Raw genomic sequence first — 27,200 nt, 5'->3', positions numbered from 1 at the left:
GTTGTTCCTTTTTAATGAGTCACTGATTTCTCTAATTCTTAAATTATGCTCTTTTGCTTAATCTCCCTCCTTTTTTCTGCTTGGTTATTCTCCATAAGTTTGTCCTCTATATCGCTGATTCTCTGTTCTGCCTCATCCATCCTTGCTGCCGCAGCATCCATTCATGATTGCAGCTCAGTTATAGCATTTTTTATTTCATCCTGACTAGTTTTTACTTCCTTTATCTCTGCAGAAAGGGATTCTAATCTATTTTTGACTCCAGCTAGTATTCTTATTATCGTGATTCTAAATTCTGGTTCAGACATCTTGCTTGTATATGTGTTGGTTAAGTCCCTGGCTGTCGTTTTTTCGTGCTCTTTCTTTTGGGGTGAATTCCTTTGTTTCGTCACTGAAGGGAGAAAAGGAATCAATGAGGTAGAAAACATTAAAATAAAAAAATTAAAATGAAAAAATATTAAAATTCAAAAATTAAAAACACAGACACACAAAAAAATCGAATAAATGATGCTACATTCTAGGTGTGTTTTGGTCTGGGTGTTGAAAGTGGCTTGATAGATCAGAGAAAAAAGGGGAAAGAAGAAGAAAAAAGGAAATCGTTTGAAAATTTGACAAAATGAATACACTGAAGCAGACTAAAATAAAATGATGGAAGTAAACCAGAATTTGAAAAAATTTACACAAAAGTAAAAAATATACTAGAAAAAAATTAAAGAAAAATATTTTCAATAAAAATGAAAAATAAAGATGAATTTTTTCTGTTTCTGTATTCAAGAAAAAGAAAAGAAATGAAAAAGAAAAAAAGAAAAAAAGGAAATTGTTTGAAAATTTGAAAAAAGGAAAACACTGAAGTAGACTAAAATAAAATGATGCAAGTAAAATAGAATTTCAAAAACCTTACACAAAAGTAAAAAATATAGTAGAAAAATTGAAAAAATATTTTTAATAACAATTGAAAATAAAAATGAATTTTTTCTTTTTCTCAAGAAAAATAAAAGAAATGAAAAAAAGAAAGAAAATTGAATAGATGGACCTGCTAACAGATTGAAATATGACTGAAATTACTTTGTTTACCCCTAGAAGTTAGATTCTGAATCTCTTTGTAGTCCATAAACTAAGCAGGCGGTGAGACTTCTGTTCTTGATGAGCAAGTTTGGCCCAGTTGAGCGGGTTAGTTAAACGGCTCTGTTCTCCACTAGGTGGCGCTGGTAGCCTGCTGGGGTGGATTGTTGTGGCACTTGTAGGTGCATATGCCCATGTGTGGGAGTGGTGAAAATTGTGTCACCCAGCTACCCAGTCTTTAGTATCAGAACTCTGTTCTCTCCAATCAGCAATTGTGCACCCGTCCTTTGTCTTCAGCTTTTAGCTACTCCCCTCTTTTATACTGTCTGTGACAAAGCCCAGGTAGTACCTCTTTCCTGAGTTTTGTTTCAGTTACAGCTGTTTTCCCCAGCCCCTTACTTCTGAGGGACTGCAGCTTTGACTCGTTGTTTCCCTCTGTGGGAGGGTCTCACTGAGCAATGGACGAATGCTGGCTGTACCCAGGAAAGTTTGTGGGTACTGTGCTGCTACTGAGGCCCAGAGATTGCGGCCAGGTGCTAGCCCGCCCCAGAATAAGTTTGCAAGATAGTGTAGCAGCAGCGTTTCAGGGGTTATGGAATATCACAACACACATCTGGCACCAGGCTTCACCCTTAACGACCTTATTCCAGTGCCAGCAAATATGGCCATTCTCTGTGGTCTGCTGGGCCCAGGTTGCCTTACAGCTTCTACCAAATGTCCTTCCAGCAGTGGAACTGCTTCTCCCTGTGTGGCCCGAGAACCTCCCTCACCCCACTCTGCTCTTGGGGATTCACCATTCCCACCAGAGCACCGCCAGGTATCGAGCTGTGGAGCTGCAGTCTCTGCACTCCCCTGTTTGCAGTCTTAATGGAATTTAAACCCTTTCCTCTCTCCTTTCTCCCTTTTTAGTTCAGTCCCTGTGTCTGTTTCCAATTTTCCACTTTCTCTCCAGCTGCTTTTGGGGAGGGTGCTTTTCCCATATTCTCCCCACCATCTCCATCCTCTCTCTGCACGCAAAAGCACCTCCCTGCCCTCCACGGCTTCTCTCTCCCCATGTTCACCTCTCACCTCTGTGTACCTGCTGAATTCTGTGGTTCATGTTGTGCAGATTGTCGTGTTAATCCTCAGATCAGTTTTGTAGGCGTATACGATGGTTTAACGTTGGTCTGGCTGTATTTCATGTATGCGAGACACACAAAAAACTTCCACGCTGTTCTGCCATCTTGACTCCCTCCCTTAAGTAATTTATTTTTTTTTTGTTTTTTTGTTTTTATTTTTTATTTTTTAATATATGAAATTTACTGTCAAATTGGTTTCCATACAACACCCAGTGCTCATCCCAAAAGGTGCCCTCCGCAATACCCATCACCCACCCTGCCCTCCCTCCCACCCCCCATCAACCCTCAGTTTGTTCTCAGTTTTTAACAGTCTCTTATGCTTTGGCTCTCTCCCACTCTAACCTCTTTTTTTTTTTTTCCTTCCCCTCCCCCGTGGGTTTCTGTTACGTTTCTCAGGATCCACATAAGAGTGAAACCATATGGTATCTGTCTTCCTCTGTATGGCTTATTTCACTTAGCATCACACTCTCCAGTTCCATCCACGTTGCTACAAAAGGCCATATTTCATTTTTTCTCATTGCCACGTAGTTATCCATTGTGTATATAAACCACAATTTCTTTATCCATTCATCAGTTGATGGACATTTAGGCTCTTCCCATAATTTGGCTATTGTTGAGAGTGCTGCTATAAACATTGGGGTACAAGTGCCCCTATGCATCAGTACTCCTGTATCCCTTGGATAAATTCCTAGCAGTGCTATTGCTGGGTCATAGGGTAGGTCTATTTTTAATTTTCTGAGGAACCTCCACACTGCTTTCCAGAGCGGCTGCACCAATTTGCATTCCCACCAACAGTGTAAGAGGGTTCCCATTTCTCCACATCCTCTCCAGCATCTATAGTCTCCTGATTTCTTCATTTTGGCCACTCTGACTGGCATGAGGTGATATCTGAGTGTGGTTTTGATTTGTATTTCCCTGATAAGGAGCGACGTTGAACATCTTTTCATGTGCCTGTTGGCCATCCGGATGTCTTCTTTAGAGAAGTGTCTATTCATGTTTTCTGCCCATTTCTTCACTGGGTTATTTGTTTTTCGGGTGTGGAGTTTGATGAGCTCTTTATAGATTTTGGATACTAGCCCTTTGTCCGATGTGTCATTTGCGAATATCTTTTCCCATTCCGTTGGTTGCCTTTTAGTTTTGTTGGTTGTTTCCTTTGCTGTGCAGAAGCTTTTTATCTTCATAAGGTCCCAGTAATTCACTTTTGCTTTTAATTCCCTTGCCTTTGGGGATGTGCCGAGTAAGAGATTGCTACGGCTGAGGTCAGAGAGGTCTTTTCCTGCTTTCTCCTCTAAGGTTTTGATGGTTTCCTGTCTCACATTCAGGTCCTTTATCCATGTTGAGTTTATTTTTGTGAATGGTGTGAGAAAGTGGTCTAGTTTCAACCTTCTGCATGTTGCTGTCCAGTTCTCCCAGCACCATTTGTTAAAGAGACTGTCTTTTTTCCATTGGATGTTCTTTCCTGCTTTGTCAAAGATGAGTTGGCCATATGTTTGTGGGTCTAGTTCTGGGGTTTCTATTCTATTCCATTGGTCTATGTGTCTGTTTTTATGCCAATACCATGCTGTCTTGATGATGACAGTTTTGTAGTAGAGGCTAAAGTCTGGGATTGTGATGCCTCCTGCTTTGGTCTTCTTCTTCAAAATTACTTTGGCTATTCGGGGCCTTTTGTGGTTCCATATGAATTTTAGGATTGCTTGTTCTAGTTTCGAGAAGAATGCTGGTGCAATTCTGATTGGGATTGCATTGAATGTGTAGATAGCTTTGGGTAGTATTGACATTTTGACAATATTTATTCTTCCAATCCATGAGCAGGGAATGTCTTTCCATTTCTTTATATCTTCTTCAATTACCTGCATAAGCTTTCTATAGTTTTCAGCATACAGATCTTTTACATCTTTGGTTAGATTTATTCCTAGGTATTTTATGCTTCTTGGTGCAATTGTGAATGGGATCAGTTTCTTTATTTGTCTTTCTGTTGCTTCATTGTTAGTGTATAAGAATGCAACTGATTTCTGTACATTGATTTTGTATCCTGCAACTTTGCTGAATTCATGTGTCAGTTCTAGCAGACTTTTGGTGGAGTCTATCGGATTTTCCATGTATAATATCATGTCATCTGCAAAAAGCGAAAGCTTGACTTCATCTTGGCCAATTTTGATGCCTTTGATTTCCTTTTGTTGTCTGATTGCTGATGCTAGAACTTCCAGCACTATATTAAACAGCAGCGGTGACAGTGGGCATCCCTGTCGTGTTCCTGATCTCAGGGAAAAAGCTCTCAGTTTTTCCCCATTGAGGATGATGTTAGCTGTGGGCTTTTCATAAATGGCTTTTATGATCTTTAAGTATGTTCCTTCTATCCCGACTTTCTCAAGGGTTTTTATTAAGAAAGGGTGCTGGATTTTGTCAAAGGCCTTTTCTGCATCGATTGACAGGATCATATGGTTCTTCTCTTTTTTTTTTGTTAATGTGATGTATCACGTTGATCGATTTGCGAATGTTGAACCAGCCCTGCATCCCAGGAATGAATCCCACTTGATCATGGTGAATAATTCTTTTTATATGCTGTTGAATTCTATTTGCTAGTATCTTATTGAGAATTTTTGCATCCATATTCATCAGGGATATTGGCCTGTAGTTCTCTTTTTTTACTGGGTCTCTGTCTGGTTTAGGAATCAAAGTAATACTGGCTTCATAGAATGAGTCTGGAAGTTTTCCTTCCCTTTCTATTTCTTGGAATAGCTTGAGAAGGATAGGTATTATCTCTGCTTTAAACGTCTGGTAGAACTCCCCTGGGAAGCCATCTGGTCCTGGACTCTTATTTGTTGGGAGATTTTTGATAACCGATTCAATGTCTTCGCTGGCTATGGGTCTGTTCAAGCTTTCTATTTCCTCCTGATTGAGTTTTGGAAGCGTGTGGGTGTTTAGGAATTTGTCCATTTCTTCCAGGTTGTCCAATTTGTTGGCATATAATTTTTCATAGTATTCCCTGATAATTGTTTGTATCTCTGAGGGATTGGTTGTAATAATTCCATTTTCATTCATGATTTTATCTGTTTGGGTCATCTCCCTTTTCTTTTTGAGAAGCCTGGCTAGAGGTTTGTCAATTTTGTTTATTTTTTCAAAAAACCAACTCTTGGTTTCGTTGATCTGCTCTACCGTTTTTTTAGATTCTATATTGTTTATTTCTGCTCTGATCTTTATGATTTCTCTTCTTCTGCTGGGTTTAGGCTGCCTTTGCTGTTCTGCTTCTATTTCCTTTAGGTGTGCTGTTAGATTTTGTATTTGGGATTTTTCTTGTTTCTTCAGATAGGCCTGGATTGCGATGTATTTTCCTCTCAGGACTGCCTTCGTTGTATTTTCATTTTCGTTTGTTTCCATATATTTTTTAATTTCTTCTCTAATTGCCTGGTTGACCCACTCATTTGTTAGTAGGGTGTTCTTTAACCTCCATGCTTTTGGAGGTTTTCCAGACTTTTTCCTGTGGTTGATTTCAAGCTTCATAGCATTGTGGTCTGAAAGTATGCATGGTATAATTTCAATTCTTGTAAACTTATGAAGGGCTGTTTTGTGACCCAGTATATGATCTGTCTTGGAGAATGTTCCATGTGCACTCAAGAAGAAAGTATATTCTGTTGCTTTGGGATGCAGAGTTCTAAATATATCTGTCAAGGCCATCTGATCCAATGTATCATTCAGGGCCCTTGTTTCTTTATTGATCGTGTGTCTAGATGATATATCCATTTCTGTAAGTGGAGTGTTAAAGTCCCCTGCAATGACCACATTCTTATCAATAAGGTTGCTTATGTTTGTGAGTAATTGTTTTATATATTTGGGGGCTCCGGTATTTGGCGCATAGACATTTATAATTGTTAGCTCTTCCTGATGGATAGACCCTGTAATTATTATATAATGCCCTTCTTCATCTCTTGTTACAGTCTTTAATTTAAAGTCAAGTTTGTCTGATCTAAGTATGGCTACTCCAGCTTTCTTTTGGCTTCCAGGAGCATGATAAATAGTTCTCCATCCCCTCACTCTCAATCTAAAGGTGTCCTCAGATCTAAAATGAGTCTCTTGTAGACAGCAAATAGATGGGTCTTGTTTTTTTATCCATTCTGATACCCTATGTCTTTTGGTTGGCGCATTTAATCCATTTACATTCAGTGTTATTATAGAAAGATACGGGTTTAGAGTCATTGTGATGTCTGTATGTTTTATGCTTGTAGTGATGTCTCTGGTACTTTTTCTCACAGGATCCCCCTTAGGATCTCTTGTAGGGCTGGTTTCGTGGTGACAAATTCCTTCAGTTTTTGTTTGTTTGGGAAGACCTTTATCTCTCCTTCTATTCTAAATGACAGACTTGCTGGATAAAGGATTCTCGGCTGCATATTTTTTCTGTTTAGCACACTGAAGATATCGTGCCAAGCCTTTCTGGCCTGCCAAGTTTCAAAGGAGAGATCAGTCACGAGTCTTATAGGTCTCCCTTTATATGTGAGGGCACGTTTATCCCTTGCTTTTTTCAGAATTTTCTCTTTATCCTTGTATTTTGTCAGTTTCACTATGATATGTCGTGCAGAAGATCGATTCAAGTTACGTCTGAAGGGAGTTCTCTGTGCCTCTTGGATTTCAATGCCTTTTTCCTTCCCCAGTTCAGGGAAGTTCTCAGCTATAATTTCTTCAAGTACCCCTTCAACACCTTTCCCTCTCTCTTCTTCCTCTGGGATACCAATTATGCGTATATTATTTCTTTTTAGTGTATCACTTAGGTCTCTAATTTTTCCCTCATACTCCTGGATTTTTTTATCTCTCTTTCTCTCAGCTTCCTCTTTTTCCATAACTTTATCTTCTAGTTCACCTATTCTCTCCTCTGCCTCTTCAATCCGAGCCGTCGTCGTTTCCATTTTGTTTTGCATTTCGTTTAAAGCGCTTTTCAGCTCCTCGTGACTGTTCCTTAGTCCCTTGATCTCTGTGGACAGAGATTCTCTGCTGTCCTGTATACTGTTTTCAAGCCCAGCGATTAATTTTATGACTATTATTCTAAATTCACTTTCTGTTATATTATTTAAATCCTTTTTGATCAGTTCATTAGTTGTTGTTATTTCCTGGAGATTCCTCTGAGGGGAATTCTTCCGTTTGGTCATTTTGGAGAGTCCCTGGAGTGGTGAGGACCTGCAGGGCACTTCCCCCATGCTGTGGTGTATAACTGGAGTTGGTGGGCGGGGCCGCAGTCCGACCTGATGTCTGCCCCCAGCCCACCGCTGGGGCCACAGTCAGACTGGTGTGTGCCTTCTCTTCCCCTCTCCTAGGGGCGGGATTCACTGTGGGGTGGCGTGTCCCGTCTGGGCTACTTGCACACTGCCAGGCTTGTGGTGCTGGGGATCTGGCATATTAGCCTGGGGTGGGTAGGCAAGGTGCCCAGGGGCAGGAGGGGCAGGCTTAGCTCGCTTCTCCTTAGGTGATCCACTTCAGGAGGGGCCCTGTGGCAGCGGGAGGGAGTCAGATCCGCTGCCGGAGGTTTGGCTCCACAGAAGCACAGAGTTGGGTGTTTGTGGGGAGCGAGCAAGTTCCCTGGCAGGAACTGGTTCTCTTTGGGATTTTGGCTGGGGGATGGGCGAGGGAGATGGCGCTGGCGAGCGCCTTTGTTCCCCACCAAACTGAGCTCTCTCGTCCGGGGGCTCAGCAGCTCTCCCTCCCTTTGTCCTCCAGCCTTCCCGCTTTCTGAGCAGAGCTGTTAACTTATGACCTCCCAGACGCGAAGTCGCGCTTGCTGTCGGAACACAGTCCGTCCGGCCCCTCCGCTTTTGCCAGCCAGACTCGGGGGCTCCGCTTGGCCGGCGAGCCGCCCCTCAGCCCTGGCTCCCTCCCGCGAGTCCGTGGAGCGCGCACGGCCTCGCCGCCCTTCCTACCCTCTTCCGTGGGCCTCTCATCTGCACTTGGCTCTGGAGACTCCGTTCTGCTAATCCTCTGGCGGTTTTCTGGGTTCTTTAGGCAGGTGTAGGTGGAATCTAAGTGATCAGCAGGCCGTGTGGTGAGCCGAGCGTCCTCCTACGCCGCCATCTTCCCTCCTCTCTCACATTTGTGTACATTAAAGCAAAATTTTTTTTGAATCATTGATTTTCTAACATTGAAATAGCACAATTTGAATGTTTAATTTTGGTACATATGCACATATTTTAATCATGTTTTAAACTTTATTTATAACACTGTGTTACAGGTATTTTTCTGAAGGACCCTTTTTTCAACAGGTTTTATTTTTATTTTGCCAGATGATTCCAATACTTTAAAAAGTAATTTTATTATTGGTGTACCTAGCTGTGTCAGTCAGAGAACATGAGACTCTTGATCTTAGAGCTATAAGTTTGAGCCCCATGTTGGGTGCAGATTACTTAAAAAATAAAATATTAAAAAAACAATTTTATAATTAGTAATTTTGAAACCTTTTATATTTTTAATGAACTCCTTCTCTAAAGACCATATTTTTTATATAGAGAAAATATTCTTTCCTTGGTGAGTCACCTGGAAACATCCAAGCAGGTTTTTCTCTAAATGGTAAATATTCTCAATCTTCATTCTCCCCCTATTGATATATATAAATATTTTAATCCATGTAGTTTCCAGGTACGGCCTTTTTAGCCTCCTTTAGAAGTTTCTTTGATAAAACCTTTCTTTCTAAAGCCCAAACTCATAAATTCTATTTAAAATCCTTTTGAATATTTTACCATATTTGAATGCAAATCATAGGCCTTCACAATTTAATTCTCTAGTATAGAATGTAAATTTTTCCAATTAAAAATAGGTGTTCTGTCAAAAGATTCTTCCAACAAGTCATGATATCATACAATTCAATTGCAGAATTTCAGGAATAAGTCTTATAAACTGTTTGATATTTTAGCATTCAGTTTGTTCAGTTCCTCACTTGTTCTGGAATAATTTTAACTATTTTCTGATTTGCAAATTTTGTCTTCATATTATTGATAGAAATAAAAATAGTGATTGAGGACTGATAAAAGGAGTGAAAAGAAAATTTTGTGCAGTGATGGAACTATTCTATATCTCATTGGGGGTAATGGTTATACAAGTTAATGCTTTGATTGAAACTCATCAAAATGTACTCTTAAGATCTGTGCATTTTACTGTAGGTAAATTTTATGATAAAAAAATGAAAATCAAAGCAAAACAAAAACCTAAGTGCTCATGTGAGGAGAGTTAAACAAACCGAAGTAAGCTATGAAGTCCATTAGCATTCATAAAAATTAAAAATACATATACATAATACAATAATACATGTTTTATAAAACACATATGAAACAAAAAAATCACTTAACAGTATAGAATGGTTGTTTGGTTGCAGAAGTTGAAGGAGGTGTAGAAATAGGGGGAAAGGGGGATAAAAAATTAAAATAAGAGTTTTATTGCATTGTCCTTTGAGGTAGTAACTTGTATACTAAAGTCCAAAATTTAAAGAAAAGAATGTTATTAGAAGTGTGTGAATAGTCTTTTTTAAAGGACATTTTATAAACATGTTCACAATGAGAATTTGTCTCAGTTATTCTCATCTACTTGAGAGTAAAGTTTCATGAAACTTGGTCCATGAAAATTCTTCTCAGTGTAGTCAAAAGTAGTGATACAATAATAAAATAACTGAAATGCACATGGCTGACTTTTTTTTTTTTAGTAATAGAACAAGGGAAAAAAGGTCTGTGCCAAAGCATTTGAACCCCATTTCTCTGTTTTTTTGCACATATTAAATACAGGTTATTGATTTGAAGAATATTTACACAAGCATGGTAGTCCATATGTGAAGACAAAATTACAGTTCTTTAGGGCAGAGATGCCCAAGAATGCTGTCATCTTTAGATGGTATTCAGGTACCGTCTGAATTAAACATGGGTTTGTTGGTTCTACATTAAGGAAAATAGTGGATTTTAAACTATAGAGTCACTATCATAGGTTATAAAACATGATACTGCAAAATGCCAGCATATTAACTTTTATTTTTCAGTCACTAGTGAGCATACACTTGTAGACATTTAGCTGAGAAGTATGAGAAAAATTATACTCTTTCTGACACACTGTTTACAGGCTTCATAATACGGGTTTTGTAGTAGTATAAAGTATTCTTATTTGTTTGTTTTCATTATTTTATAATGTGTCCTCAAAACAGCAAATATTATTGTAGTGTGATTCTAGGTAAGCAAAACTTCTGTAGAATTATTAAATGTTAGATTCAGAAACTAACCTGTAGGTTGGTCAGACCTTTACTCAAAACCTCTATTTGTTACTTGAGAATGGGTGTTGATACTATGCAGGTGATTTAGAGGGTCATTAATTTAACTTCTGTGATCAGTAACACTTTCTAAAAATCACACTCAGATTTCCTCCTACCTAAAAGTATTTAAACAGGTTTGTATAATTTTGTATGTTTAATTTGATTTTAACATATAATATAGATGCCATTTTAAATTTTTTTTATAAATTGGCTACTTCAAATATTTTTGTTTAGTTTAATATGGAAAATAATTTTAAAGAAAAAATATTTGATTTAAGGGTACAAAACACCATATAATGCCATCTGGACTTTTCATTTGCAAGAATAGGTATTTATCCTTTATAATAGGCATATATCCTTTAGAATAGGGAAATTTCATGTATGTTCTTTAATACAGTATTAGAGTAAGTTAGTAAAAAGAAAAATAGAGTAATGTTACTCAGTACCCTATGTCTTTTTTTTGGAGACTTCATTTTTAAAAAATTTTTTAAAAATTTACATCCAAATTAGTTAGCATATACTGCAACAATGATTTCAGGAGTAGATTCCTTAGTGCCCCTTACCTATTTAGCCATCCCCCCTCCCACAACCTCTCCAGTAACCCTCAGTTTGTTCTCCATATTTATGAGTCTCTTTTGTTTTGTCCCTCTCCCTGTTTTTATATTATTTTTGTTTCCCTTCCCGTATGTTCATCTGTTTTGTCTCTTAAAGTCTTCATATGAGTGAAGTCATATGACTTTTGTCTTTCTCTGACTAATTTCACTTAGCATAATACCGTCCAGTTCCATCAATGTAGTTGCAAACGGCAAGATTTCATTCTTTTACATTGCCGAATAATACCCCATCGTGTGTGTGTGTGTGTGTGTGTGTGTGTGTGTGTGTGTGTGTGTGTGTGTGTGTATACACCACATCTTCTTTATCCATTCATCCATCGATGGACATTTGGGCTCTTTCCATACTTTGGCTATTATTGCTAGTGCTTCCATAAACATGGGGGTGCATATGTCCCTTCAGAACAGCACACCTGTATGCCTTGTATAAATGCCTAGTAGTACAGTTGCTGGGTTGTAGGGTAGTTCTATTTTCAGTTTTTTGAGGAACCTCCATACTGTTTTCCAGAGTGGCTGCACCAGCTCGCATTCCCAAAAATCTGTCAAATTATTATAATAATTAGAAATGTCAAAATGTGGAGAATCAATATGACAATTTTATTTAAGCTTTAGAAGTACTATTGAGGCACATTTCCCCATTAAATGCCAAATCAGGCAGAGGCCTTTGAAGTAAATTGTTTACATTGATTTGCAATCCCATAAGCCTTTATAGGGAGCTATCCTCTTTGAGTTTACAACCTTGCTTAATTCAGCAGAAAATTACTTTCCGCCTATTTCAGAGACCCACTTAGAGGACTTGTGCTCAATTAAGAGAATTCTGCCTGTGATGATGATGAAAGAGGGCCTGAGAACCCCTTTGATAACAAGACATACAATTATGTGTGTACACAGAATAGCCTTTGCTTATGGAGAGCTGATTCTATACCTCTGACTAAGGGGATGATAGAGGTGAAAAAGTATTCACCACGGGGCCTGGTACAGGATAGGCACCCAAATTATTATTCCTGTGAAACAGCAGTGAAGAAAGTGTTAACCTCCTCAAAACCTTTCATCTCTAGCGAAGGGGTATATAGAACTAAGATTCTTCCCGTGGTTAAGCAACTCTTAAATAGCAAACACTTTCTGGCCTTTCAAAGATTGAATGCATCAGAGTACCTATAACACGTGAAATTAAAAAAAGGAAGTGAGCAGTATCTTAAGAATACCCTAAAGATAAGAAACACAGCTGTTACGAAACCAAATGTGCTAATAGAGAAATTTTTAAATAATTTTTTGGTTTACTTATTTTGAGAAAGAGAAAGCACGAGTGGGGGAGGGACAAAGAGAAAGGGAGAGAGAGAATCCCAAGTAGGTTCCTAGTGTGGAGCCTGACATCGGGCTTGAATCCATGAACTGAGATATTGACCTGAGCTGAAATCAGATGCTTAACTAAATGAGCTACCTAGGCACCCCAAGGTAGATAAATTTTTAAAGAGAATTAAAATCGTTCCTTAAAGTTTACCCAGAGAAGGGTAGTGTTTCATGATTAAGAAAAAAGAAAATATACAAGGCTTTTCTGTTATAATGCCTATATTTTGTTGTGTACTCCCCATTCTGAAAAGTCATATTGTGAGCCAACTACATACTGAGATAAAGGAAGCATAGGGAGAGGTGATCACATTCCGCAGCAGACAGTGACTGAGTCTCAATTCTAGCTCTGCTGTTTACTAACCTCTTAACTAGCAATATTAATAATAGCTTCATCACAGGGTTGTTGGGAAGGTTAAATAAGTTAATATATGTGTAGCACTTAGAACAGAATGTAGCAAATAATGAATACTATATAAATGTTGACAATTATTAATATTTTATTTTCACTTCATAAGCATGAATTTTCTGTAATCAGAGACTGCCAGCGCAAAGCAAAGAATGCTTGGTGTGCTAAGCACGTACATATTTTTGTTTATCCACTGGAATTTCTATCACATGTGAGAGGTCTTTTGTTTACTTGATGGAGTTTAGGGTCAAAGAAAAGAACTGGTTTGCATGAAGTCATGTCAGTCCTTGATTCATTTGCTTTTAGAGCTTCTCTTTTTCTTCCCATAAGAAACATTCACTCTTTTATCTGCTGAGGATCATTTCCACCTTCTTGTAAGTACACACAATTTCCTTTGAAAATTTCCCTTCCCTGACGGGATGTCAATCATATTCTATCAAACCTAACAAGGGTAATATGATCAGGATCTGGCCAGACAACCAGTGTATTGTCTAAATATTACAAAAGAAGGGCTAGCTTATCTTTATGTAGATATAATATATAGAGCATACTTGCGGATGCAAGCTGGCATCATGTAAACCTGAGGCTGTCTGCAAATATGTCATCCCCCATCATCTTTTGCTCACATACGGAGGACGGAATGAGACACACACATAGAGGGAAGCAGAAGGGTTCAACTTGTGAGGGAGGTACAGAAATGCAAAGACTACTAGAATATACAATTGGTAAAGGATACAGTCTTCAATATATGATGTTGGGCAAACTGGATCCCTATGTTACACCACACACGAAATCAACTCAGTTGTATTAAAATGAAAAGACAATTTGTAGAATGGTAGAGAAAGTTTGCTAATCATATATTTGGTAAGCACTTAATATCTAAAATATATTGGAATTCACACAGTTCAGTAGCAAAAAAAAAATTCTGATTTGAAAATGGGCAGAGGAACTGAATTTTTTCAAAGAAGAAATGCAAATGGCCAACAGGCACATGAAAAGGTACTTAGCATCATTTATCATCAAGGAACTGGAAATCAAAAACACAATGAAATGTCACCTCATACATACCTGTTAATATGGCCATCTTCAAAAAGACAAGAACTGACAACTGTTGGTGAGGGTGTGGAGAAAAAAGGAATTCTTGTGCACTGATGGTGGAAATGTAAATAGGTGTATCTACTATGGAAGAGAGTATGGAGGTTCCTCAAAATTTTAAACTAGAACTACTATATGATACAGCATTGCCGTTTCTCAGTATTTATCAAAAGGAAGTAAAAACAGTATATCTGCATTCCCATGTTCCTTGCAGCATTATTCACAACTACCTGATGCTGTGCAATCCTCTATGCTGTGCAACATAATAATTTCCTGCATTAAAATATGCATTTCCTGGGATGAAACTTGGGGATGGGGGAAAGTACAAATTATCTTGCCTTCAAATCCCAGCATATAATTTTATCTTGCTGTTAGGCAGCATGCAACACTAGCTCTAAGTTGGTAATTAGGACCAAGGATAAAACCCCCATGCCAATTGCTAAGGTATAGAAAATACTCAACATTCCCTCACTTCAAAGCTTCCACTGATAAAAATTTTGACTTTGATTTTTAGGCGATAGAATCCGTAAGAGCAAAATGAATAGCCAGCCAGCTGGAGTTTTATGAGAGTTGGATTGTCAGAGAAGTCTGAGGGTGACATCCAGGGGCATTTTATTGCCCAATACCTATGTTGATTTTTAGGCCATAAAACTGGCAGCAAGAGCAACTGGACTGCTGACCTGGCATAGTCACCAGCATTGGAAGTTTTCCCAGTGCACTTTCAAGTGTGAGGGAGAGAGATGCTGCAGTGAGCACAGCCAGAGACAGCCAGATAGGCAGAATGAGAAACTTGCACTAAGTGCAGAGTAAGAAAACTTTGCTGATACTGCCCATCTGGAGGGATATGAGCTAAGTTCTGGACTATAGTCACTACCACAAGTACCTTTTCCTCTATTTGTGTTTTAGATAGATTCATCACACTTTATGGAATCCTGAGAAACCATTTCCAAATCTGATCAGTCAGAGGTGCGAAATTTGAAATAGTGTAGAGGAAATAGATATTACTGGACAATAACTGGATGTTATTGGATAGAAAACTAGATGTTATCCTTTGGTGAAGGGATAATTCCACTGCTGTTTATACATTGAAGAGTTCGTTGGAGCATTTTTAAAATAAGTATGCCTTAAAGTCCTCACATGAGTGAAGTCATACGATACTTGTCTTTCTCTGACTAATTTCCTTTAGCATAATACCCTCTAGTTCCATCCACGTAGTTACAAATGACAAGATTTCATTCTTTTTGATACACACACACACACACACACACACACATATATATATATATATATATATATATATATATATATATATATATATATACATACACCACATCTTCTTTATCCATTCATCCATCGATGGACATTTTGGGTCTTTCCATACTTTGGCTATTGTTGATAGTGCTGCTATAAACATTGGGGTGCATGTGCCCCTTCAAAACAGGATCCCTGTATCCCTTGGATAAATACCTAGTAGTGCAATTGCTGGGTTGTAGGGTAGTTCTGTTTTTAATTTTTCGAGAGAGCTCCCCACTGTTTTCCAGAGTGGTTTCACCAGTTTGCATTCCCACCAGTGGTACGAAAGAGATCCTCTTTATCCGCATCCTCACCAACATCTGTTGTTGCCTGGGTTGTTAACGTTAGCCATTCTGACAGGTGTGAGGTGGTATCTCATTGTGGCTTTGATTTGTATTTCCCTGATGATGATGAGTGATTTTGAGCATTGTTTCATGTGTCGATTGGCCATCTGGATGTCTTCTTTGGAGAAGTGTCTATTCATGTCTTTTGCCTATTGCTTCACTAGATTATTTATTTTTGGGTGTTGAGTTTGTTAAGTTCTTTATAGATTTTGGATACTAACCCTTTATCTGATATGTCGTTTGCAAATGTCTTCTCCCATTCCATTGGTTGCCTTTTAGTTTTGCTGATTGTTTCCTATGCTGTGCAGAAGATTTTTATTTTCATGAGGTCCCAGTAGTTCATTTTTGTTTTTGTTTCCCTTGCCTCTGGAGACGAATTAAGTAAGAAGTTGCTGCAGCCAAGGCCAAAGAGGTTTTTGCCTGCTTTTTCCTTGAGGGTGTTGATGGCTTCCTGTCTTAGATTTAGGTCTTTCATCCATTTTGAGTTTATTTTTGTGTATGGCATAAGAAAGTGGTCCAGGTTCATTTTTCTACATGTCACTGTCCAGTTTTCCCAGCACCTCTTGCTGAAGAGACTATATTTATTCCATTGGATATTCTTTCCTGCTTGTGGGCAACAAAACATTAGTGGGCCATATGTTTGTGGGCCCATTTCTGGGTTTTCTATTCTCTTCCATTGATCAGAGTATTCTTGTGCCAGTACCATACTGTCTTGATGATTACAGCTTTGTAATACAGCTTGAAGTCCGCAAAAGTGCACAGTTTAATAAATTTTGACATATGTATATACCTGTGAAATCACCACAATCAAGATAGTGAACGTATTCATCATCCCTCCTCAAATTTCCTTGTGTCTTTTATAATCCCTCCATCCTTACCTCCCTGTCCCTTGCTAGGTATAGATTTCTAGTTGACAGGTTTTTTTCCAGCATTTAGAAGATGTTATTCCACTATGACTAGGCTCAAATTGTTTCTGATAAATCTTTTGTCATCCTTGTCTTTATTCCTTTATATGTAATGTGTCTCCTTTTTTCTGGTCACTTTTAAGACTTTGAGCAATTTGATCATGACATGCTTTGGTGCAGTTTTTAAATAAGTGTCTTGCCTTTTGCATTTGGGGAATTTTTCATACTGTCCTCTCTAGTTTCCTCAAACTTGTAGAATTTTAGCCATTATTCTTCAATTTTTTTTTCTGTACACGCTCTTTTCCTCTCCCTATGGAACTTTTAATTACACATCTACATTACTCTGTTTGAAGTTGTCATATAGCTCAGTAATTCTCTCTTCATTATATTTTTAGCCTTTGATCTCTGTTTCATATTCTATAGTCTCTACTGCCAGGTCTTCAAGTTGATCATTTATTTCTGCTATAATATCTAATCAGCCATGCAGAGGATTTTTCCATTTCTAACATAGCAATTTTAAGCTCTAGAATTTTGATTTGGACTCTTTTTAATATTTTTTATATTTTCCATGTCTGTACTCAGCATACTCTATTATAATTCCCTTAACTCTGAAGCATGTGGAATACAGTTGTAATAACCAATTTAGTGCCATTACCCTTAATATTAATACCTTGTTCTGGTTTACATTTGATTGATAATTTCTCTCTTAATTTGGGGTTGTATTTCTTTTCCCATTCCTTTTTATTTTTTTTATTTTTTTAACATTTATTTATGTTTGAGACAGAGAGAGACCAAGCATGAACGGGGGAGGGTCAGAGAGAGGGCGACACAGAATCTGAAACAGGCTCCAGGCTCTGAGCTGTCAGCACAGAGCCTGAGGCGGGGCTCGAACTCAAGGACCGGGAAATCATGACCTGAGCCGAAGTCGGCTGTTTAACCGACTGAGCCACCCAGGTGCCCCTCCCATTCCTTTTTAAAATGGAATGCTAGATGTGGTAACTTTTACCTTCTTAGGTGCTGGACATTTTTGTGTTGATATAAGTATGATTGAACTTGTTCTGGGATGCAGTTAAGTTACTTGGCAACAGTTCCTACTTGTGAGATTTTTTAGGTGAATAACATAGCATCCGTTTAGGTCAGGCCTATTTAAAGCTACCTGGGTTTCCTTGGATTTCCAGCTCCAGCATCTCAAGTCAGGAAGTCTACTAGACTGTGCGTGGGCTTCTCCTCCTTGCTCCATTTTCTGAAACACTCAAGACAGTGAGCTATGGCGCTTGTAGGGCTAATTTTGCTTGTTTCTTGGCTGTGAGTGATCACTCTTTCCTTTTTTACTTAAAATTAAATGTCTTGAAAAATATTGTTGTATGTATCTCATTGTTTATGTTAGGAGGTTAAGTCTGGTCCCTCCCATTCCATCTCAGTTGAAAGTAGAAATCAACTAAGACAATTTACAGCTAAGATAGGAGAGAATTTGCCATAGTAGAAAATAATGAAAATACTTGTTATTTGGTACATAATTAAAAAAACTGATCATTTGGAAAGAAAATTACCTGCATGTATATGGAAAATTATTACCGAATAATTATAACTGATTTGAATTAGTAGAGAACCTACAGACTACTTAAAAATTGGAAAAATTGACAAGTATTTGGTAAAACCTAGAGTTATCCATCTTCACCACTTAAGTCACAAAAAATGAATTCTAGTTGAATTAAGGTTCTAAAATATAATGAACAAAAATTTTAAAGTTTTAAAAGGAAATAATTGAGAATGATTTTATGACTTTGGGTTATGTAAACCAAAATTATAAGCCATAAATCTAGATTGATAAATTTGATTATATAAAAATTAAAAAGTCTCTGTTACCAAAAAACCCTACCATATATAGCACTAGAAGGAAAATGCAGATAGGAAAGAGTACATATATAACAGACATTGGATTCATATTAAAATATGTGAAGCGTTTATGAAATGAAAATAAAAGACTAATGGAAAATAAGGCAGGTAATATAAACACTAATTTACACAGCAGAAAATGCGTATGGTCAAGAAACATATGAAAACAGTCAAGTAATTGTTTTCACTTGGCTAAAGAGTTTAATATTAAATATGATAGACTTATGGGAAATAGGGAATCTCAAAAAATTTAAAAATTGTGTGTTTTATTTCTTGTTATATATCCAGTTTTAATACACTTAAGAACAAGAAGGAATAACAAAGATTTTCATTATATTGTTGTTTATTATTGTTAAAAAAAACTGGAAACAACCCCTATTTCTGTTAGTGGGAAATAATTAAATTACAAATCATGGTCTGTACACATTATGTCATACTATATGTCAGTTTTGAAAATGGCATGGAAAAGTTTCTGAGGGAATTGTGGTTGGAAGGGGGAAGAGGGAAGGAATCGCTTTTTATAATAATACATGTAATAGGGATTTTCTGCCAAAAATATAAACATACACATACACACATTAACACTGTATATTTCTCTAAATACTTGAGTGAATGTGTGTGTGTATATTTAAAACATAAAACAGCCTGGAAATATACTTATTAATCTGATAACATGGATTACCTGTGGTAGTCAAAGTGGATTTTACCTTAATCTATAATATTTCTTTTTTTAACAATGAGAATGTATTCTATATTCCTTGTGTAATGGTATAAATAATACCAAACAGTAAAAAATGCACTTTATATTTAGGAGAAAGTACTTGTGGGTGCATGCAAGGAGGGTAAGTAGTGGAATGTGGTGCTTGCCTGCCATTTTTGTAACATAGCATCCTTTGCTGCTTTTCCAATTAATAGAGCCTTTGAGGTCCTTTTAGTTGTTTTGTTTTATTTTGCTTAAACTAGTTGAAATGGGGTTTGTATCACTTAAAATTGAACAGGTCTTTATTTTCTTACTAGGACTTTTCCTGTTCTGTTGTCCATTATGTTTCAAAAATAAGCAAAACAGCACATTACTATCTTCTCTTCTCTTCAAGAATTGAGTCACTAGGCAAGTATGGAGCATGACTTCAATCTCATGAGAGGCAAAGGGTAGACCAGGAAAGGAATGATACTTTGGAAATTTTCTTTGAGAAATGTCTACATGATTAAGCAGAGTAAAATTTTCATTTCTCTCTTTTGTCAGTGAGGCTAAAGATTTGAACCAAATTCCACTTTAAGTGGAATTAAAGTGATAGACTAATGAATTAGAAAAGTCAGAAATATAGGATTAAATAAGGTATATAAGATTCTAACAGTAGGGTTTTGATAATAGTTCGATATCTCCTGTTTCCCTGCTGTCACTGGCCACGCCATCAGAGTGTAGCCCTGAGGATCTGAGACCTGGGGAAGTTCCCTTGATACACCACTCTGCTCTCTTGCATGCCACTGCAGATTGCAGGATTGTGAAGTATCTCGATACCATGGCTTAGTATTTCATATTTTGAGTGTTTACAAATTGCTTTTAATGTACTGCTGAATCTATGATATACACCCATTGGAAACTATTTTTTAAAATTCTTTTGAAAAATAGGGATAACATATCTATGTACATTAAAACAAAAACTTCTTTATATTGATTATCAGATCATGAAAAGTGACATGAGCAAAATAATTATTTTTGTTACATATTTGTAATTGTAACTTTTTCCAGCCTTACGTCTAGTATCAGGTCAATGGAGTTCTTGTCAAGAATGCATGTTTTATGGCCTTATTCTTTCTTTTCTTTCTCATAATGTTTCCTCTAGTCTTATTAAAATTGCATTCTTATGGCTAAGAAATTCCTGATAACCTCAGATAAAATTCTCCTAAATGAAAAATATGGTCAGTTATAATTTTTGTAATAAAATATGGAAATATTTTAACAGAAGTATTGTTGCAGGTACAATCTTTTTGTTTTCATGCACACTACAATTTCAGACAAATAATGTTTAGAAAACATCCAATAATTTGCCACCATTTGTGATTATTTTCAGTATTTGTCAGGTGTAATTGCTAACAAATATAGAATATAGAGCTTGTCAGTATTATAATGTTCCAGTGGAAAATCTAAATACATCCAATAAAAATAGGAACTTAATTCCTTTTACAAATATTTTAGGGTTCAGTTAAATTTCAAATTTAACTTTCATCCACTCTTTGAGCTTTCAGTGTTTAATTTGTTTGGTTCTTACGTGACTTTTAAAGTAAGCTTCTTTCTTATATAACATACATATTAAAGAGTGAACAAATCACAAGTCGTACAGCTTGGTGAAACTTCACTAAGTGATCAGTGTCAATGTAACTGCCACTCAGATCAAGAAATAGATCATTATGAGGTTTCCAGAAGCTCCTATCATCTCTGTTCCCCATCACTATTAGGAGTCCATTGTTGTTTTTTTCAGCTTGGAAAAAACGTCTTCACCTGCTGTCCATTTTATGAGGTGGTGTAGCATTCACATTAATTCATTCTGTGTGTGTGTGTGTGTGTGTGTGTGTGTGTGTGTGTGTGTAGAGAGAGAGAGAGAGAGAGAACATGAGTGAGAGGAAGACTGTTGATGAGTAACACTTCATCTACTTCTGTTTTAATTTGAAGATGATTCATTATATAAACCCATCTTTACACGTAAGTTCATTGATAAGGATGGCCATTATAAGAACTGGATATTTACTGTAGGTGTAGATCCTTGACACAAAGCCAGAACAACCTATTGGAAATGTCAGTGCCAATTGCTCAGAGTAATGTAGTAAAATGGGTTTCTCTCATTGCATGGCTGCAGAGTGCCAGGTGCTTGGAAATCTTAAGAAAACAAGAGGAGAGACAGGAAGTAAAGGTGCAGGGGTGTGGGAAAACCAGTAAATCATATCTTTTTTCCATCTTGAACTTAGAGCCCTGGAAAAGAAACTGGTAGAGATCTAATATTGGCTTTGATGCTGATAAAGCTAATCATAGAATATGGCTTTAATGTGCAGACCAAAGGACTTGCTAAAGAAACTTTGGATCTCTTAAAGCAAATATACTGTCCAGGGGTAACTGCTTTAAATGGACAGAGAAGAAAAAAAACTAATCCCTAGTTCTTACAGATGTTTAATAGATTAGTTTTGCTAATTAAAAAAAAAAAAACATGAATCAATGCCTATCAGACCCTTGGTAATCAAGGACATATATATTCCACTCCTTATATATGGAGTGGAATAAACAAGGGATGAGAAAAGAAGACTAGGTATTACAGGGTCATTGTCATTCTGCATGAAGAAATGAAACCAGGGGAATGGAGATTCCTCCATAATATTACATGTTAGTCATAACAAATAACATCTTTACAGACTGCCTATAGGTCTAAATGCTGTCTTCTGCTGTTATCAAGATAATTTCAACTTAATGTTCAAAAACCCTTAGGTAATCACATATGCCTATACAGAGAGTAATATAATCCTCCTTAGAATATATAAAATGAATTACTTAGACAAATTAATCAGTACTTTGGTGGTCTAAATAGCACTGAAGTATTAATCACTCCTGCCTTTCAAATAAATAGAATTTAATTAATAATTTGACCCCAGAATTCCAAGAATTGTATATTTCTCTTACCGATAATGTTAAGTAAATCTAAGGTACTCTGCAGAAACAAACAAACAAACAAAAACAGGAAGAAGTAGTTCTAATATGTACAGTCTGTAAGCCAGAAAACTTGGCCTTTATTCTAGGCTCAAATTTAAAATCCATTATTAAAAGGTTGATATATGACCAGTTGGGAAGAAAAGCAGTAATCCTTAAAGCCACATGGCCTCATTAAAATAAACTATGTCAGAATAACTATTACAATTTTTTTTCTGACAAGGTTATGAGATTGGTAGTTTATAGAAATACTAAGGACAATAAAAATAGAAATAATTGTAAGGATACTAACAATAGCAATAATGTTCACTTTCATCTTTTGAGCTCTTATGACATGAATACTAGTTTTAAAGCCATTAGAACACTGTGTGATACATGATAGCAGCTCAAAAAGTGTAAACTATTTTTATGGCTGTTATTGTTGCTATTGTTTTTTAAGGAACTTGAGGTAGATAAAAATATACCAGGTGCTATGAGCTGAATGTTTGTGTGTTCTCAAAATTCATATGTTGTAATCTTAATGCCCAAGTATTAGGCTATAATAATAATAATTATTATTATATTATTAGTATTAGGCTTTAATAATAATAATAATAATAATTTTTATTATTATTGTATACTAGGAGGTGGGCCTTTGAAAGGCCATTAGTTCATGAGGGCAGATGCCCTATGAATGAGATTAATGCTCTTTTTTAAAAAATTTTTTTTAATGTTCATTAATTTTTGAGAGAGAGAGAGATACAGAGTGTGAGTGGACGAGGGGCAGAGAGAGAGGGAGACACAATCCAAAGCAGGCTCCAGGCTCCCAGCTGTCAGCACAGGGCCCAATGCAGGGCTCAAACCCAGGAACTGTGAGACCATGACCTGACCCAAAGTCAGATGCCTAACTGCCTAAGCCACCCAGGTGCCCTGAGATTAATGCTCTTATAAAAGAGGCCTGAATGAGTTCCCTCGTGTCTTTTACCATGTGAGGACAGAGAGAAAAGTTGGCAGTCTACAACCTGGAAAGGGGCTTTTACCAGACACAGAATCTGCCATTGCCCTGATCTTGGATTTCCCAGCCTCCAGAACTGTGAGGAATATATTTCTATTATTTATAAGCTACCCAGGTTATGGTGTTTTTGTTAGAGCAGTCTAAATAGAGTAAGAAATGGGGTATTAATAAAAAAAAATTGTGCAAAGTTCTTAATATTGTATAAATTGATTAAATGGGACAGAGTTTAGTATAAAAAGGTGAACCTGTAACTCGGTGGTATATAAAGAAATATCTTCAGTGGAATAACAAAGGTCTATGATGTAGACCCTTTTTATTCAACACTTTCATTAATGACTTTATGCAGACATGTCCATTAGTAGATAAATTAAACAGAAGGGTAGAAAATCAGGGCCCCAGGGGTTTTGTAATCCTGAAACAACATACAGGGTGCCATATATCCTTTTAAATTCATGTTTCTGTTTTCTTCATATAAATACCCAGAAGTGGAATTACTATATCATATGATATTTCTATTTTCAATTTTTTGTGGAATCTCCATACTGTTTTTCTTAGTGGTTACACCACTTTATATTCCCAACAACCATGCATGGTTCCCTTTTATCTACATCCTCAACAACACTTGATATTTCTTATGTTTTTAATAGCTCATTTTGATTTTGATTTGCATTTCTCTGATGACTGGTAATGCTGAACATCTTTTCATATACCTGTTAGTCATCTCTATGTCTTTTTTGGAAAAATATGTATTTAGTTACTCTGGCATTTTTCATCAGATGGTTTTTATTTTGTTATTGAGTTGTTTGAGATCTTCATATTTTGGGGATATTAACCCCTTACTGGTTATATGATTGGCAAATATCTCCCATTCATTAGATTGCCTTTCCTTTTGTTGACGGTTTTCTTCACTGTACAGAACTTTTATAGTTTGATATAATCCTATTTGTTTATTTTTGCTTTTGTTGACTTTGCCTTTGGAGTCAGATCGAAAAAATCATTGCCAAGACCTGTGTCAGGAAGCCCACTGACTATGTTTTCTTCTAGGAGTTTTATGGTTTCATGTCTAATGTTCAAGTCCAGTTGTGTTATTTTGGATCTGGCTGTCCAGTTTTCCCAACACTATGTATTGAAGAGACTGTCCATTCCTCATTGTAAATTCTTGGCTCTTCTGCTCTAAATTAACTGACCATATGCATGTGGGTTTATTCCTGGGTTCACTGTTCCATCAATCTTTGTATTTGTTTTTATGCCAATACCATACTATTTGATTATTACCACTTTGTACTATTCTTTGTCAAGATTACTTTAGCTATTCAGCATCTTTTGTGGTTCTGTACACATTTTAGGATGGTTTGTTTGATTTCTTTGAAAACTGCTTTTGAAATTTTGGTAGGAATCACACTGAATCTGTACATTGCTTTGGGTAATATAAATATTTAAACAATATTAATTCTAATATGTGAGCATGGACTATCTTTTCATTTATTTGTATCATTTTCAGCGTGTTATTGTTTCACTGGATAAGTCTTTCACCTCCTTGATTAAAATTTATTCCTACATATTTTACTGTTTTTGTTGCAACTGTAAATGGGATTGTTTTCTTAATTTCTTTTTCTGATAATTTGTTTTGGTGTATAAAAGCACAAACATACAACTTTGCTGTATTTATTAGTTCTAATAGTTTTTTGTTTTTTGCTTTTAAAGAACCACCCAAGTGCTCAAGTTCTGTTTTTTTTGTTTTGTTTTGTTTTTAATGCAGTCTTTAGGGTTCATTGTATATAAAACCATGTCATCCACAAATAGTGGCTCTTTTACTTTTTCCTTTTCAATTTGCTTATCGCTTCTCAGCCTTTTAGCTAGGATCATGTGTAGTATCTGTTCTTATCAGTTTAATATCTAATATGTCCTCTATCCAATTTGGGTGACTTTTATTTATTTTTTCTGCTTAATCACTCTGTCTGGGACTTCCAGGGCTATGAAGAAAATTGGCTAGAGGGGCTCCTGGGTGGCTCCGTCGGTTGAGCGTCCCACTTTGGCTCAGGTCATGATCTCACACTCCATGAGTTCAAGCCCCGCATTGGGCTCTGTGCTGACAGCACGGAGCCTAGAGCCTGCTTCCGATTCTGTGTCTCCCTCTGTCTCTACCCCTCCCCTGTTCATGCTCTGTCCCTCTCTGTCTCAAAAATAAATAAGAACATTAAAAAAAAAGTGGCTAGAGTGGGTATCCTTCTCTTCAAGGAAAAGCTTTGAGCTTTTCACCTTTGGGTATGATGTTAGCTGAGAACCTATCATAAAAGGTTTTATTATGTTGAGGTACATTTTTTCTGTCCACTTTGATTTATGTTGGTATCATAAATGGATATTGAATTTTGATGTGCTTTTTCTGCATCTGTTTAGATAATCATATGGTTTTATCCTTTTTTTGTTAATGTGGTGTATCACATTGGTTGATTTGTGGATGTTAAACTGTCTTTGGAATCCATGAGATAAATCACACTTGATCATAGTAAGTTATCCTTTAATGTATTGTTGAATTTTGTTTGCTAAGATTTTGTTGAGGCTATTTGCAACCATTTTCATCAGGGATATTGGCCTATAATTTTCTTTTTATGTGGTATCCTTGTCTGGTTTTAGTAATGCTGGCCTTGTAAAATAAGCTTGAAAGTGTTCCCACCTCTTCAGTTTTTGGAAGATTTGAGGAGGATAGGTATTCAGTCTTTTAATAGTCGGTTAAATTCAACGCTTGGATGATCTGGTCCTGGACATTTGTTTGGGAGGTTTTTTTTAAATGTTTATTTATTAATTTTTGGTGAGAGAGAGTGAGCACACACAAGCAGGGGAGGAGAAGAGAGAGAGAACGAGAATCCCAAGCTGGCTTTGTGCTGACAGCCTGGAGCTTGAACCCACAAACTGTGAGATCATGACCTGAGCTGAAATTACAAGTTGGGCAGTCAACCAACTGAGCCACCGAGGCACCCTTGATTACTGATTCAATCTCCTTATTAGTAGTTGGTCTATTCAGCTTTTCTATTTCTTCATGATACAGTATTGGGAGATTGTATGTTTATAGGAATTTATCCATTTCTTCTGGGTTGTTATGTTTGTTGGTATATAATTGTTCATAGGAGTTTTTTATGATGTACTTCACTTGTAACTTTTCTTTCATTTCTGATTTTATTTATTTGAGTTCTTCTTAGTAAATCCAGGTAAAGTTTTGCCACCTTTATCTTTTCAAGTAACTGGCTCTCAGTTTCATTGCTCTTTTCTGTTGTCTTTTCTAGCTGTTCTCTATTTCATTTATTTCTGCTCTGATCTGTATTTCCTTCTTTCTTAATATTTTTGGGTTTTATTTATACTTCTTTTTCTAGTTTCTTTGGGTGTCAAGTTAGATTGTTTATTTGAGATGTTTCCTCTTTCTTGAGGTAGGCCTGTATCACTGTAAACTTTCCTCTAAGACCTGCTCTTGCTGTATTTCTGTGGATTTTGAATTGTTGTATTTCTATTTTCTTTTGTCTCAAGGTACTTTTTTATTTCTCCTTTGATTTCTTCATTGACCTATAGTTTGTTCAGTAGCTTATGGCTTAATTTCCACATATGTGTGACTTTTTTCAATGTTCTTTAAATGGTTTCCATGTTTTGGGGTGCCTGGGTGGCTCATTTGGTTAAACATCTGACTTTGGCTAAGGTCATGATCTCACTGTTGATGAGTTCGAGCCCTGCATTGGGCTCTGTGCTGACAGCTCAGAGCCTGGAACCTGCTTCAGATTCTATGTCTCCCTTTTTCTCTGCCCTTTCCCTGCTCACACTGTGTCTATCTCTCTCAAAAATAAATAAACATTAAACAAAATTAAGCGATTTCTATGTTTATGCTACTCTTGTCATGGAAAATACTTCTTAAAATTTCAGTCTTCTTAAATTTATTGAGACTTGTTTAATGGCCTAAAATATGATCTATCCTGCAGAATGTTTCAGGCGCACTTGAGAAAAATGTGTATTCTGCTGCTTTTGGGTGGAATATTTTGTATATATCTAGCAAGTCCAGTATGGTCTAATATATCATTTAAGACGAATATTTCCTTACTTATTTTTTGTCATGATGATCCAGCCATTGGTAAAATTAGGGTATTAAAGTCCCCTATTATTATTATACTGCTCTCAATTTCTCCTTT

At 36.7% G+C, this 27,200-nt stretch overlaps 1 pseudogene; it reads left to right on the top strand.

Moving 5' to 3' along the window:
• Nucleotides 1-24,867: 24,867 nt before the first annotated feature.
• LOC128778491 (U2 spliceosomal RNA) lies at nt 24,868-25,085 on the top strand (annotated as a pseudogene).
• Nucleotides 25,086-27,200: the final 2,115 nt, after the last annotated feature.

The sequence above is a fragment of the Panthera pardus genome, unplaced genomic scaffold, assembly GCF_024362965.1.
Source record: "Panthera pardus isolate Hobbes unplaced genomic scaffold, ASM2436296v1 HiC_scaffold_2, whole genome shotgun sequence".
In the NCBI taxonomy this organism is placed as follows: domain Eukaryota; kingdom Metazoa; phylum Chordata; class Mammalia; order Carnivora; family Felidae; genus Panthera; species Panthera pardus.
This window is presented reverse-complemented; position numbering and strand designations above follow the sequence as displayed.